General features: G+C 44.6%; 1 protein-coding gene across 1 annotated transcript in view; it reads right to left on the minus strand.

Annotated features, from left to right (window-relative positions):
- CDK1 (cyclin dependent kinase 1) overlaps window positions 1–11637 on the minus strand; it is a 42138-nt gene extending 30501 nt beyond the window's left edge. The window contains exon 1 of the mRNA XM_056529890.1: window positions 11602–11637. The gene's annotated coding sequence lies outside the window, so the exon portion shown is untranslated. The remainder of the gene's footprint in view (window positions 1–11601) is intronic.
- Between the last annotated feature and the right edge of the window lie 1346 nt (window positions 11638–12983).

Here is a 12983-nt window from a genome sequence, read left to right on the forward strand (position 1 = left end):
TTTGACATTTTTTTTGCTCTCATAGGCTTCTATAGACTAGAAGATTTTTCCCAAAAATATGCCATAGTCTCAACATGCTGTGATTTTGGAAAACTGCCACTGAGCCTAAAATTGCAGAAAACACCAAAGATGAGTAGAAAATGGCAAAGGAAAAAAAGTGACAGGTAAGGTGAAAAAAAAGACCTTTATTTTGTTAGTGTGTTAGCAGATAAAATGGGCATAACCAAATAATGGTAACTAGACGTTTCACTAACTAGCAGGCGCTAGGACCGCTCGGAAATGCGCTGTCTCATAGATGGAAATGCATTTGCTTGCGGACTCTGCAGAAAGAATAGAATAGATAATTTTTGCGGACACCGGAATCAGAATTTCTGTGGCTGAAACATTTGTTTCGGATATTCTGTCATGTTAACAGTGCAGCAGAGTCCCATTGATCCATTGAAATTAATGGGACTCTGCTGCTGCGGAATGTCTGTCCGGAATATTCATGCGTATTTCCGCACGGACATTCTGCCGCGTGAACATGGCCTAAGAGGGACATTTATCAAAGTCAGTGTAGGTGTATTGATGTTTTGATAATGTAGTTGGAGTGTACAAGCACCAACTTTATGAAATGGTGCAGAGCATGTGATAAATATTGTGCTAATACATCTTTTTGTGAAATTCCACTTTAGAACACCGCTTTGTATGATTCCTTCTCTGCAATTTTTCACCCTTTAAACTTTTGTGTGACTTTTTGAAACTGCTGTCTATAGCCAGTTCTGTAAGCCAGGACTGGACTGGTGTATGTTTGTGTAATTGAGGGCTATGGGACAAATCTGCTACTTTTTGTGAAAAGTCACACTTCATAAATCTCTTACCGCTGCAAAGTGAAAAGCAAAAGTTTGTAGTCATGTTGGTCAAATTACTTCAGCAAAAAGTCACACTAATTTACACAAAAAAGCAGTGTAAATAATTTACACCAAAAAGCAGCGAATAAAGCTTGATAAATGTAGGTTGTTCCAGGTATGCAGCGGTTAGTACCTACCCAAAGAAGGGGGAAGGAAGGAAAACTATTGGAAAAGGGACATGGGTGCCCAAGGTGCCTTCCATGCTAGGGAATGTCCCCAGGGTACTTGTTTCTCATTTACATTGTGGCAGTGTGGCAAGGAAAGGGTGTATTTCCCTTGCTAACTCTGCAGAATGCTCCACCTGTGGCCTGATTAATGAGGTATCAGGAAGGGGAAGTGTGTTTAAAAGGAAAAGAAACAGAATAGTTGGGGCTCTCCCTTGAAAACAGCATGTCGCTGTTAGAGGGGGAGACACACGGGCCCTGTTTAGGTGACACGCAGAAGGCGCTGCGAGTGGTCCAAGAAGTGGTGTGAACTGTGAGTAACAGGTTGCAGGAGACACATGTTTAACTGGCCGAGGGTAGCTCACCAGTTTGTACTCAGGGCATGCTGATATGTGTAGTCAGTGACCAGACGGTCTAGGACTTTATTTTGTTTCTGTTTTGTTTTACCTGCAACCTGGGGAAATAAAGCTGGCGAGGAGCCAGACTTGTATGCGGAACTGTGGTCTGTGGTGTTATTGTGAGGAACGTGTCCCGTGGCAAGTGACCAGGACGATCCCAGAGCTAATCCCCAAGGAGGAATCCTTACAACATATTAAAAAAATAATAATTATTTCTTTCCAGTGCGGATCATGCAGAGGCAAACATGTCCACTTTAAAATCAAGTTATACAAAATGTGTAAAACAGTCCACTCAGCTGTTTTCTGCTTCCTGACCACCACCAGGACCACCAAACAGTCTCTTCTTCATCATGAGAGCTATAGATTATTAGCTGTGTAGCTGAGGCTTGGATCAATCACTGGGAGGCTTGGCTTATAGTAATCCAGCCCCCAGATCAACCTCATTGTGTCTGTGAGACAGCGCACACTTCGCATGCTCAGTGTATTCCTATGTACCATAGGTTCTCCTGAGACCACTGTGACATTGATCTGGGGGCAGATGTAAATTCAGAGACTACTACAAGCCAAGCCCTCAACAGTTATTTAATTGAATTTAGCCTCATCTCAGGTAGGGGAATGAGGAAGAGATGAGACAAGTTGGAGGGCAAGTCGCTGGATCAGAGAATGGGGGAGGGGTAAGTCCTTTCAAAGCACAAAAAGCATTTATTTCTCGATCTTTACCATTGAGGGACACAGAAACTGTGGGTATATCTTGCTGACACTAGGAGGCAGACACTAGGCATACAAAAGAAAGTCGGCCCCTCCTGGCAGGATATACCCCGCCTACTCACCCTGAGCTAATCAGTTTTAGCTTAGTGTCAGTAGGAGGCAGACACAGTTCTGGAGCTCTTCAGACCTGGTCAGCTTTATTTTTTATAGCTATGGCCTGTTTTAGATTCTTTTTTCCTTTTTTATTTTATTGTTTTCAGGTGGGGCTCGGGGGCATGGCACTACCTGTTCCCCCATATGCGGCTAAGGGGCACGGGGCATAAAGTATTCACCGAGAACCCCTTCCCGCCATCGGCCAGCGCGTGGGGTTGCACATTGAGTCCAGGTCCCCCTATCCTCCCTGCTTGTCCTGCTGTCTCAGCCTGACTTGATGCAGGTGACTATAGCTCGCTGAAGACATCTTGGGTAAGTATTGCGGTATGCAGGGTGAGTATATCCTCTCCCCTCTCCACTCTCCCACCACCGCTCTTTCTAGTATGCCTGGGTCCTTACTTGGGAGCCCCTTATCTCTGGGGTCTTCTGGGGGGGGGGGGGGGTAGGAATTTTCATCCATATTCTTTATTGGGGTACTGTGTAGTACAGGTGAGGTGTGTTTTTGCAGTGCTGGGGCTTCGGGTATTGCGGGGCAGTTTCCCTCCCCTCCTCTTCTCCCTCCAAGGCACTGCTTACTTGCGGCACCAGCGCTTGGCAGGCACGCGGGGCACACGGATAAATATAGCCCACTGCTGTGGCCGGGTCCGGGTCTTTTCTCCGCCGTGCCCAAATTTCTGTTCTGGCCAATGCTCATCTTGCGCTCACCAGGGGTCACTGATTTACCTATCAGCTCGTTGTGCTCCATTTTATTTTTGCTGATTACTCTTACTAGTGTCTATGTCCGACCTCAGACCCGAACCTCCGCCAGACATGTGACCGCGGCCCTAGTCATGTATTATGCTTGTGTGGGCTGCAAGACCAAACTGCCCGGTGGTTCCACTGAATTCTCCTGTTCTGCCTGCTCCTCCAAGCGCACCATTCCGTCTGTTTCTGTATCTCAAGATGTTTCCCTGGAATGCATGGGGTCCGTCCCTCCCCCAGAGTGGGATTCTTCCCTTACCCAGTCGATTTCTGAACTGGCTTGGGTCTCCAAATGAGTGGCTTGGAACGGTCTTCCCTGCATACTTTTCCCAGGGAGTCTCGTTCAGTATCTCGTGACCCCCTATTCCAATGTGCTCTAAGGTGATTGCCTCTGGCTCTTTCCATAGACACTCTTCCCGCAGGTCTCGCTCCTCTTCCTCAGCTCACCGGCAGCGCTCCCTTTCCAGGGGCCATTCTCCAGGTGATCGGCCCAGGTCTCAGACTCCTCATTCCAGGTCTTACATGCTTCAGTGTAAGGCTACCTCCGCAGGTTCCCACTCTCCAGAGGAAGTAGTGGATGACTGGTCGGAATCCACCTCGGATCATGAAGACAGTGCAGTGTCTGAAATGGTGGACAGATTGGTGTCTGCCATCAGGGACACTTTGCATCTGGAGGACCCAAGAACTTTGGATCCAGAAGTTCTTTTCTCCGCTCTCGGCGTTCTCCCAAGGCTTTCAGTTCTCATGCAGAATTTGATTCCTTGTATGACGTGGCTTGGAAGCATCCGGACAAAAAATTTAAGGGAGCCAAGAAGATTCAAGCTCAGTTTCCCTTTCCTCCGGATCTGGTTTCCAAGTGGACAGTGCCACCTACAGTTGATCCTTCAGTCTCTCGCCTGTCCAATTCTACTACTATGCCTCTAGCGGACGCAGCATCACTTAGGGGATCCTGCGGGAAAAAAGATTGATAACTTGGCAAAATTTACCTTTGAAGTGGCAGGTGTGTCCCTGCTTCCCACCTTTGCATCCTCTTGGGTGGTCAAGGCTGTTTCGGTTTGGGCTTGTCAACTACGCCAGGGCATCCTGTCGGGAGCTCCCCGGAAGGACTTGGCGGATATTGCTCACCAGCTCTCTCAGGCAGGTGATTTTCTCTGCTCAGTAGTCTTGGAGTTTGCTCATTGCACAGCTTTTGCTTCAGGTAATTTGGTTGCCATTTCCCGCTCCATGTGGCTGAAGGCATGGGATGCAGATGCTGCTTTGAAGAAATCTCTAACAGAGTTAAATTTCTCTGGTTCTTGGCTCTTTAGGAAGTGGCCAGATGAAATTATTTCCAAAGCTATGGGGGGGGGGGGGGGGAAATGTGTTAAGAGTTCTCTGCTGCCGCAGAACAAGCCTCGCCACTCTGATCCTTGTCAGAAGGTGGCCTTCTTTTCGGCCCTTTCAGTCCTTTGCATTGGGTCGCCCTCCCAAGCAGGCGCACTCCCAATCTCGGAAAGTCCCTTCGTTCAAGGCATTTTTCCATGAAGTCGGACACCAGCCAAGTCTGGTACTCATAAGCCTTCCTCTTCCTGAAGGGGCGCCCCCACCAGTGTCGTCTTCTCGGGTGGGAGGTCGACTTTCTCTTTTCTGTGACATTTGGCTGGCTCAAGTTCAGGACTCTTGCTTATGGGACATCATTTCAGATGGTTATCGGATAGAATTTGCTTCTATCCCCAGGGTTCGTTTCTTCCGATCCCATCCTCCTCGATCCCCTGCTTTGGCGGCGGACTTTCAGGTCGCTTTGAGTACACTTCTCACTCAGGGAGTAATCATGCCAGTCCCGCCATGGGAGTGTTTTTCAGGGTTCTACTCGAACCTCTTCATCGTTCCCAAGAAGGAGGGCTCTTTCCATCCCATTCTGGACCTCAAGTTACTCAACAACCATTTGCAGCTCCGTCACTTTCGCATGGAATCCCTCCATTCCGTGGTGGCTTCCATGGACCAGGGGGAGTTTCTTTCGTCGGTGGACATCCGGGACACTTATCTCCACATCCCTATTTTCCCTGCCCATCAGCATTTCCTCCGCTTCGCTGTCCCTGCGGGGCACTTCCAATTCGTGGCTCTTCCTTTTGACTTAGCTATGGCTCCCAGGGTTTTCACCAAGGTCATGGCGGCGGTGATTGCCAGTCTTCGGGGCCGGGGGATCTTGGTTCTCCCCCACCTGGACGACCTGGTATTTCTGGGTCTCCTTTTCGACATAGCAGCTGCCCGTGTTCGTCTCCCGTTGGACAAGAGGTGCTCTCCGCAACAGCGTGTCCGTCGCCTACGGTGCCCCTGTCTGATTCCAGTTAGTTTCTGCATGGAGGTACTGGGCCGAATGGTAGCGCCCATGGAGGCGGTCCCCTTCACCCAGGTTTGTTATTGCCCTCTCCAGCTGGCCATATTGGCCAGGTGGGACAAATCACAGTCATCTCTGGATCGGCGGATTCTTCTGCTTCCCTCTGTACGGTGGTCTCTTTTGTGGTGGCTTCATACTCCACTCCTCCCAGGGGTGGTCCTTCCTTCACCTCCACTGGCAGGTCATCACGACCAATGCGAGTCTCCAGGGCTGGGGGGGTGTTTCGGGACCTGAGTGTCCAGGGTCGCTGGTATCCTCTGGAGGCTCGCCTTCCCATCAATCTTCTAGAGCTTAGGGCCATCTTTCTCCTCCACTGGGAGATTCTCCTACCGGGTCGGCCGGTCCGTGTTCAGTCGGACAATGCCTCAGCTTTGGCATCAATCACCAGGGCGGCACGCGCATTTGCTCGGCGATGGAGGAAGTCTCAGAGATTCTGATCTGTGTCGAGACTAGAGTTCCTGCTCTCTTCACGATCCACATTCCGGGTGGCGAGAATTGGGAAGCAGACTTTCTCAGCCGCTCTTCGGCAGATCTGGGGAAGTGATCTATACATCCGGAGGTGTTTGCACAGATCTGCAATCTCTGAGGAACCCCGGACGTGGATCTCTTGGCTTCTCGGCATGACAGTAAGGTTCCCCACTAAGTCATGAGACCCTCTGGCTCTGGCAGTTGATGCACTGGTCATTCTGTGGTCGTCCTTCTGTCTCCCTTACCCCTTTCCGCCTCTCCCTTTCCTGCCCAGGGTTCTGCGTAAACCCAAGGCGGAGGACGTTCCCACTATTCTGGTGGCTCCAGACTGGCCCAGGCATGCACTGGTCGCTGACTTACCGCTGCATCTTCCACTTCGGCCAGATCTGCTCTCCCAGCGTCATCTGGCCCCCGAATTCCATTCCAACCAGTCTCTCTCCAAAAGCCCAATGGCGCTCCTTCTCTTCTGAGCCCTGTAGTGCGCCAGAAGATAACTTTTACATCCACATATGGGGTATTTCCATACACAAGAAATGATGTTACAAACTTTGGGGGGGGGGGGGGGGGCAAATTTTTTTTTTTTTTTTTTTTTTTTTTTGCTGTTCTGGCACCATTGGGGCTTCCTAAATGCGAAATGCCCCTCAACAACAATTTCAGCTAAATTCTCTCTCCAAAAGCCAAATGTCGCTTCTTCCTTTCTGAGCCCTCTAGTGCACCCACAGAGCACTTTACATCCACACATGAGGTATTTCCTTACTCAAGAGAAATGGGGTTACAAATTTTGGGGGCTTTTTCTCCTATTACCCCTTGTGAAAATGAAAAATTTGGGATAACACCGACATTTTAGTCAAAGAAATCATATTTTTTATTTCGCGTCCCACTTTAACAAAAGTTTTGTCAATCACCTGTGGGGTGTTAAGGCTCACTGTACCCCTTGTTGCGTTTCTTGAGGGGTGTAGTTTCCCAAATAGTATGCCATGTGTATTTTTTTTTTTTCCTTTGCTGTTCTGGCACCATGAGGGCTTCCTAAATGCGACATGCCCCCCAAAAACCTTTTCAGCAAAATTCGCTCTCCAAAATCCCATTGTCGCTCCTTTCCTTCTGAGCCCTCTAGTGCACCCACAAAGCACTTTACATACACATATGAAGTATTTCCTTACTCGAGAGAAATTGGGTTACAAATTTTGGTGAGCTTTTTCTCCCCTTGAAAAATGAAAAAAAAATTTGGTCTACATGAACATGTAAGTGTAAAAAATGAAGATTTTAAATATTCTCCTCCACTTTGCTGCTATTCCTGTGAAACACCTAAAGGATTAACAAACTTTCTGAATGTCATCTTGAATACTTTAAGGGATACAGTTTTCATAATAGGGTATTTCTAACATAAAGACCCCTCAAATTCACTTCAAAACTGAACTGGTCCCTAAAAAATTCTGATTTTGAAAGTTTCGTGAAAAATTAGAAAATTGCTGCTAAACTTCAAAAAGTAAAAACATGTCAACTTTATGATGCAAACATAAAGTATACATATTGTATATGTGACTCAATATATAATTTATTTGGAATATTCATTTTCCTTACAAGCAGAGAGCTTCAAAGTTAGAAAACTGCAAAATTTTCAAATTTTGCAAGAAATTATGCAAGTATCGACGAAACTTTACCAGTAACATAAAGTAGAATATGTCACGAAAAAACAATCTCTGAATCAAATTCATAAGTTAAAGCATCCCAGAGTTAAAGTGACAGTGGTCAGATTTGCAAAAAATTTCTCTGGTCCTTAAGGTCAAAGGACCCTTAAGGACTCTTGATGTACGCGTACGTCATGACACCCTGGTATCCTGGAGAATTCCGGCCCCTGCCACGTGCCGGGCGGGGATCGGACCGGGATGCCTGCTGAAATAGTTCAGCAGGCATCCCGTGCAAACGCCCAGGGGGGGTCATCAGACCCCCCCATGTTGGCGATCGCGGCAAATCGCAAGTGAATTCACACTTGCGATTTGCGCAATTACGGGTCATTACGGGTCTATGGTGACCCGGAATATAAGGGGGATCGCGGTTGTCTAAGACACTCAGGATCCCCCTGAAGCGATGGGAGTGAGATGGCAGGGGTGCCACCCCTCCTATCCCTGCTATTATTGGTCTAGACCCGACCACCAATAGCAGATTATACAGTGTTCTCTAACTGTAGCCCTCCAGATGTTGCAAAACTACAACTCCCAGAATGCCCAGACCACTGTTTGGGCATGCTGGAATATGTAGTTTTGCAACAGCTGGAAGGCTCCAGTTTGAGACCACTATATAGTGGTCCCTAAACTGTAGCCCTCCAGATCTTGCAAAACTACAACTCCTAGCATGCCACAACAACTGTTTGCTGTCTGGGCATGCTGGGATTTGTAGTTTTGCAACAGCTGGAGGACCACAGTTTGGAGATCACTTTGCAGTGTTCTCTAAAACTGTAGCCCTCCAGATGTTGCAAAACTGCAAATCCCAGCATGCCCAAACAGTAAACAGCTGTCTCTGCATGCTGGGAGTTGTAGTTGCGTACCTCCAGCTATTGCATAACTACATCTCCCAGCATGCCCTTTGGCGATCAGTACATGTTGGAAGTTGTAGTTTTGCAACAGCTGGAGGCAGACTGGTTGGAAAATACAGAACCTAACTGAAGGTAACAGAACCTAACTGAAGGTTTTCCAAACAGTGTGTCTCCAGCTGTTGCAAAAGTACAACTCTCAGCATGCACGGTCTGTCAGTACATGCTGGGAGTTGTAGTTTTGAAACAGCTGGAGGTTTGCCCCCCCCCCTCCCCATGTGAATGTACAGGGTACATTCACACGTGCAGGTTTACAGTAAATTTCCTGCTTCAAGTTTGGGCTGCGGCAAATTTTTCACCGCAGCGCAAACTCCTAGCGGGAAACTCACCGTAACACGCCAGTGCGAATGTACCCTAAAAACACTACACTAACACATAATAAAGAGTGAAACACTACATATACACCCCTTACACTGCCCCCCCCCCCCCCAAATAAAAATGAAAAACGTATTGTATGGCAGTGTTTCCAAAACGGAGCCTCCAGCTGTTGCAAAACAACAACTTCCAGCATTTCCGGACAGCCACTGACTGTCCAGGCATGCTGGGAATTTAGCAACAGCTGGAGGCACCCTGTTTGGGAATCACTGGTGTAGAATACTCCTATGTCCACCCCTATGCAATCCCTAATTTAGTCCTCAAATGCGCATGGCGCTCTCTCACTTCAGAGCCCTGTCGTATTTCAAGGAAACAGTTTAGGGCCACATATGGGGTATTTCCGTACTCGGGAGAAATTGCACTACAAATTTTGGGGGGCTTTTTCTCCTTTTACCCCTTATGAAAAGGAAAAGTTGGGGGCTACACCAGCTTGTTAGTGTGTAAAAAAAAATAAATAAAAAATTTACACTAATATGCTGATGTTGCCCCATACTTTTTATTTTCACAAGCGTTAAAAGGAAAAAAACACCCCCAAAATTTGTAACGAAATTTCCCCATAGTACAGAAATACCCCATATGTGGACGTAAAATGCTCTGCGGGCCCACAACAAGGCTCAGGAGTGAGAGCGCACTATGTACATTTGAGGCCTAAATTGGTGATTTGCACAGGGGTGGCTGATTTTACAGCGGTTCTGACATAAACGCAAAAAAATAACTACCCACATGTGATCCCATTTTGGAAACTCCTCACGTAATGTAATAAGGGGTACAGTGAGCATTTACGCCCCCCAGGTGTCTGACAGATTTTTGGAACAGTGGTCCGTGAAAATGAAAAATTTTATTTTTCATTTGCACAGCCCACTGTTCCAAAGATCTGTCAAACGCCAGTGGGGTGTAAATACTCACTGCACCCCTTATTAAATTCTTTGAGGGGGTGTAGTTTCCAAAATAGGGTCACTTGTGGGAGGGGTCCACTGTTCTGGCACCACGGGGGGCTTTGTAAATGCACATAGCCCCTGACTTCCATTACAAAAAATTTTTTCCCAAAAGCTCAATGGCGCTCCTTCTCTTCTGAGCATTGTAGTGCGCCAGCAGAGCACTTGACATCCACATATGGGGTATTTCCATACTCAGAAGAGATGGGGTTTCAAATTTTGGGGCGCATTTTGTCCTATAACCTCTTGTAAAAAAAATTTAAATTTGAGGGAAAACTAGCATTTTAGTAGGAAAAAAATAATAATTTACACATCCAACTTTCACGAAAAGTCGTCAAACACCTGTGTGGTGTTAAGGCTCACTGGACCCCTTGTTACGTGCCATGAGGGGTGTAGTTTTCAAAATAGTATGCCATGTGTTTTTTTTTTTTTTTGCTGTCCTGGAACCATAGTGGCTTCCTAAATGGGACATGCCCCCCAAAAACCATTTCAGCAAATTTTGCTTTTCAAAAGCTAAATGTGACTCCTTCTCTTCGGAGCATTGTAGTTTGCCCACAAAGCATTTTACGTCCTAACATGGGGTATTTCCATATTTGGAAGAGATGGGGTTACAAATTTTGGTGGTCATTTTGTCCAATTATCCCTTATAAAAATTTTACATTTGAGGGAAAACTAGCATTTTAGTGAAAAAAAAAAAATAATTTTCACATCCAACTTTAAAGAAAAGTCGTCAAATACCTGTGGGGTGTTAAGGCTCACTGGACCCCTTGTTACGTGCCTTGAAAGGTGTAGTTTCCAAAATAGTATGCCATGTATTTTTTTTTTTTTTTTTTGCTGTTCTGGCACCATAGGAGCTTCCTAAATGTGACATGCCCCCCAAAAACCATTTCAGAAAAACTCACTCTCCAAAATCCCACTGCCGCTCCTTCCCTTTTGAGCCCTCTACTGCGCCTGCCAAACACTTGACATACACTTATGAGGTATTTTCTTACTCGAGAGAAATTGGGTTATACATTTTAGGAAGATTTCACTCCTTTTACCCCTTGTAAAAATTCAATAATTGGGTCTACAAGAACATGCCAGTGTAAAAAATGAAGATTTTGATTTTTCTCCTTCAATTTGCTTCTATTCCTGTGAAAAACCTAAAGGGTTAACAAACCTTTTGAATGTCATTTTGAATACTTTGAGGGGTGCAGTTTTTATAATGGGGTCATTTGTGAGGTATTTTTAATAAGAAGGCCCTTCAAATCCACTTCAAAACAGAACTGGTCCCTGAAAAATTTCGATTTTGAGAAAAATTGGAAAATTGCTGCTATACTTTGAAGCCCTCTGATGTTTTCCAAAAGTAAAAACATGGCAACTTTATGATGGAAACATAAAGCAGACATATTGCATATGTGAATCAATATATAATTTATTTGGAATATTCATTTTCCTTATAAGCAGAGAGTTTCAAAGTTAAAAAAAATGCATCAAATTTTACAAAATTTTACCACTAACATAAAGTAGAATATGTCACGAAAAAACAATCTCTTAATCAGAATGAAAGGTAAAAGCATCCCAGAGTTATCAATGTTTAAAATGACAGTGGTCAGATGTGCAAAAAATGGCCGTGTCCTACAGTGAAAATTGGCTGGGTCCTTAAGGGGTTAAGAAGGTAAAATTGATAACCTGTTTTCTTTTGTGACAATATATTCTTGGATAACTGAAGTGTGGAGATGGGTGTTGTTTTGCTCTGGGGCCTTCCCTCATGTACATTTTTGCTTAGTTTATTGTAGTGTTACCAGAATGAACTGCAATACCATGGTTTAGACCTGTCCAGAGGAAAGACCATGGACAAGACCTGTCCAGAGGAAAAGTTGCCCATAGCAACCCGATTGCTTTTATTTTTATTTTTAACAAGTCCTCTGCAAAATGAAACAAGCGATCTGATTGGTTGCTATGGGCAACTCAGCAACTTATCCTTTGCACAGGTCTTGATAAATCTTCACCATTGAGTGCCAGGGAGCCTGATGTGTATTTTACATTAGGTGATCAAAGTCCAGGCACTCCTTATGTAAAAGATTGTGGTTACAAAGAAAGGAAGTTTATGATACATAAAGGACACACCTCTCAGTATATAGTGCTTTTAAGTATGACATCCTATGGTAGGGTGGATTTTAACACCTTTATGACCAAAGGCCGTTTTTAAATATGCTACTCTTACATCCTTTGCATCATTAATTTTAATAATAAATAATCTATCAACTCAATGGGGGAGATTTATCAAAACCTGTCCGGAGGAAAAGTTGCTATGAGCAACTCAGCAACTTTTTCTCTGGACAGGTTTTGATAAATCTCCCCCTATGTATGTATGTGTGTGTGTATGTTCCAGCATCACTTCCATGTGTATGTCCCAGCATCATGGCTAAAGATATTAACATGAAACTTGGCACACATGTTACTTATATGTCAACTACAAACATAGGATAGGTGATTTAACCCTTACCCTCCCCCATTTGCGAGAGTCAGGATTTTTGTTTAACCCCTACCCTCTTTGGCGATTTTTCATTTTTGCACTTTTGTTTTTTCCTCCTCACCTTCTAAAAATCATAACACTTTAAATTTTCCACTTAAAAATCCATATGAGGGCTTGTTCTTTGCGTCTACAATTTTTCACAAATTTTTTAATACCATTAATAATTTCACTCCAAAATCTATGGCGAAACCAGAAAAAAAACAGCAGTTTTCGGTAAAAATTGCACCTTATATTTATTCGTTAGGTCTATACGGTCACAAGGATACGCAATTTATATAGGTTTGATTTTATTTTACTAAAAAAAAAAAAAATAATTATAACTACATGCACCAAAACTAATACGTTGAAAAATGTCCTCTTCTGATCCCTATAACTTTTTTTATTCGGTACCATTATCGGTACCATTTTGTTTTGATCGGACTTTTTGATAACTTTTTATTCATTTTTTTTTTATGGTATAAAAAGGGACCAAAATACGCTATTTTGGACTTTGGAATTTTTTTACGTGTACGCTATTGACCGTGCGGTTTAATTAACAATGTATTTTTATAGTACAGACATTTATTTACAGTTTTTTTTTTCTAAATGGGAAAAGGGGGGTGATTCAAACTTTTATTAGGGAAGGAGTTAAATCACATTTATTAACACTTTTTCACTTTTTTATTT

Source organism: Hyla sarda, chromosome 7 (assembly GCF_029499605.1).
Source record: "Hyla sarda isolate aHylSar1 chromosome 7, aHylSar1.hap1, whole genome shotgun sequence".
Classification (NCBI taxonomy): domain Eukaryota; kingdom Metazoa; phylum Chordata; class Amphibia; order Anura; family Hylidae; genus Hyla; species Hyla sarda.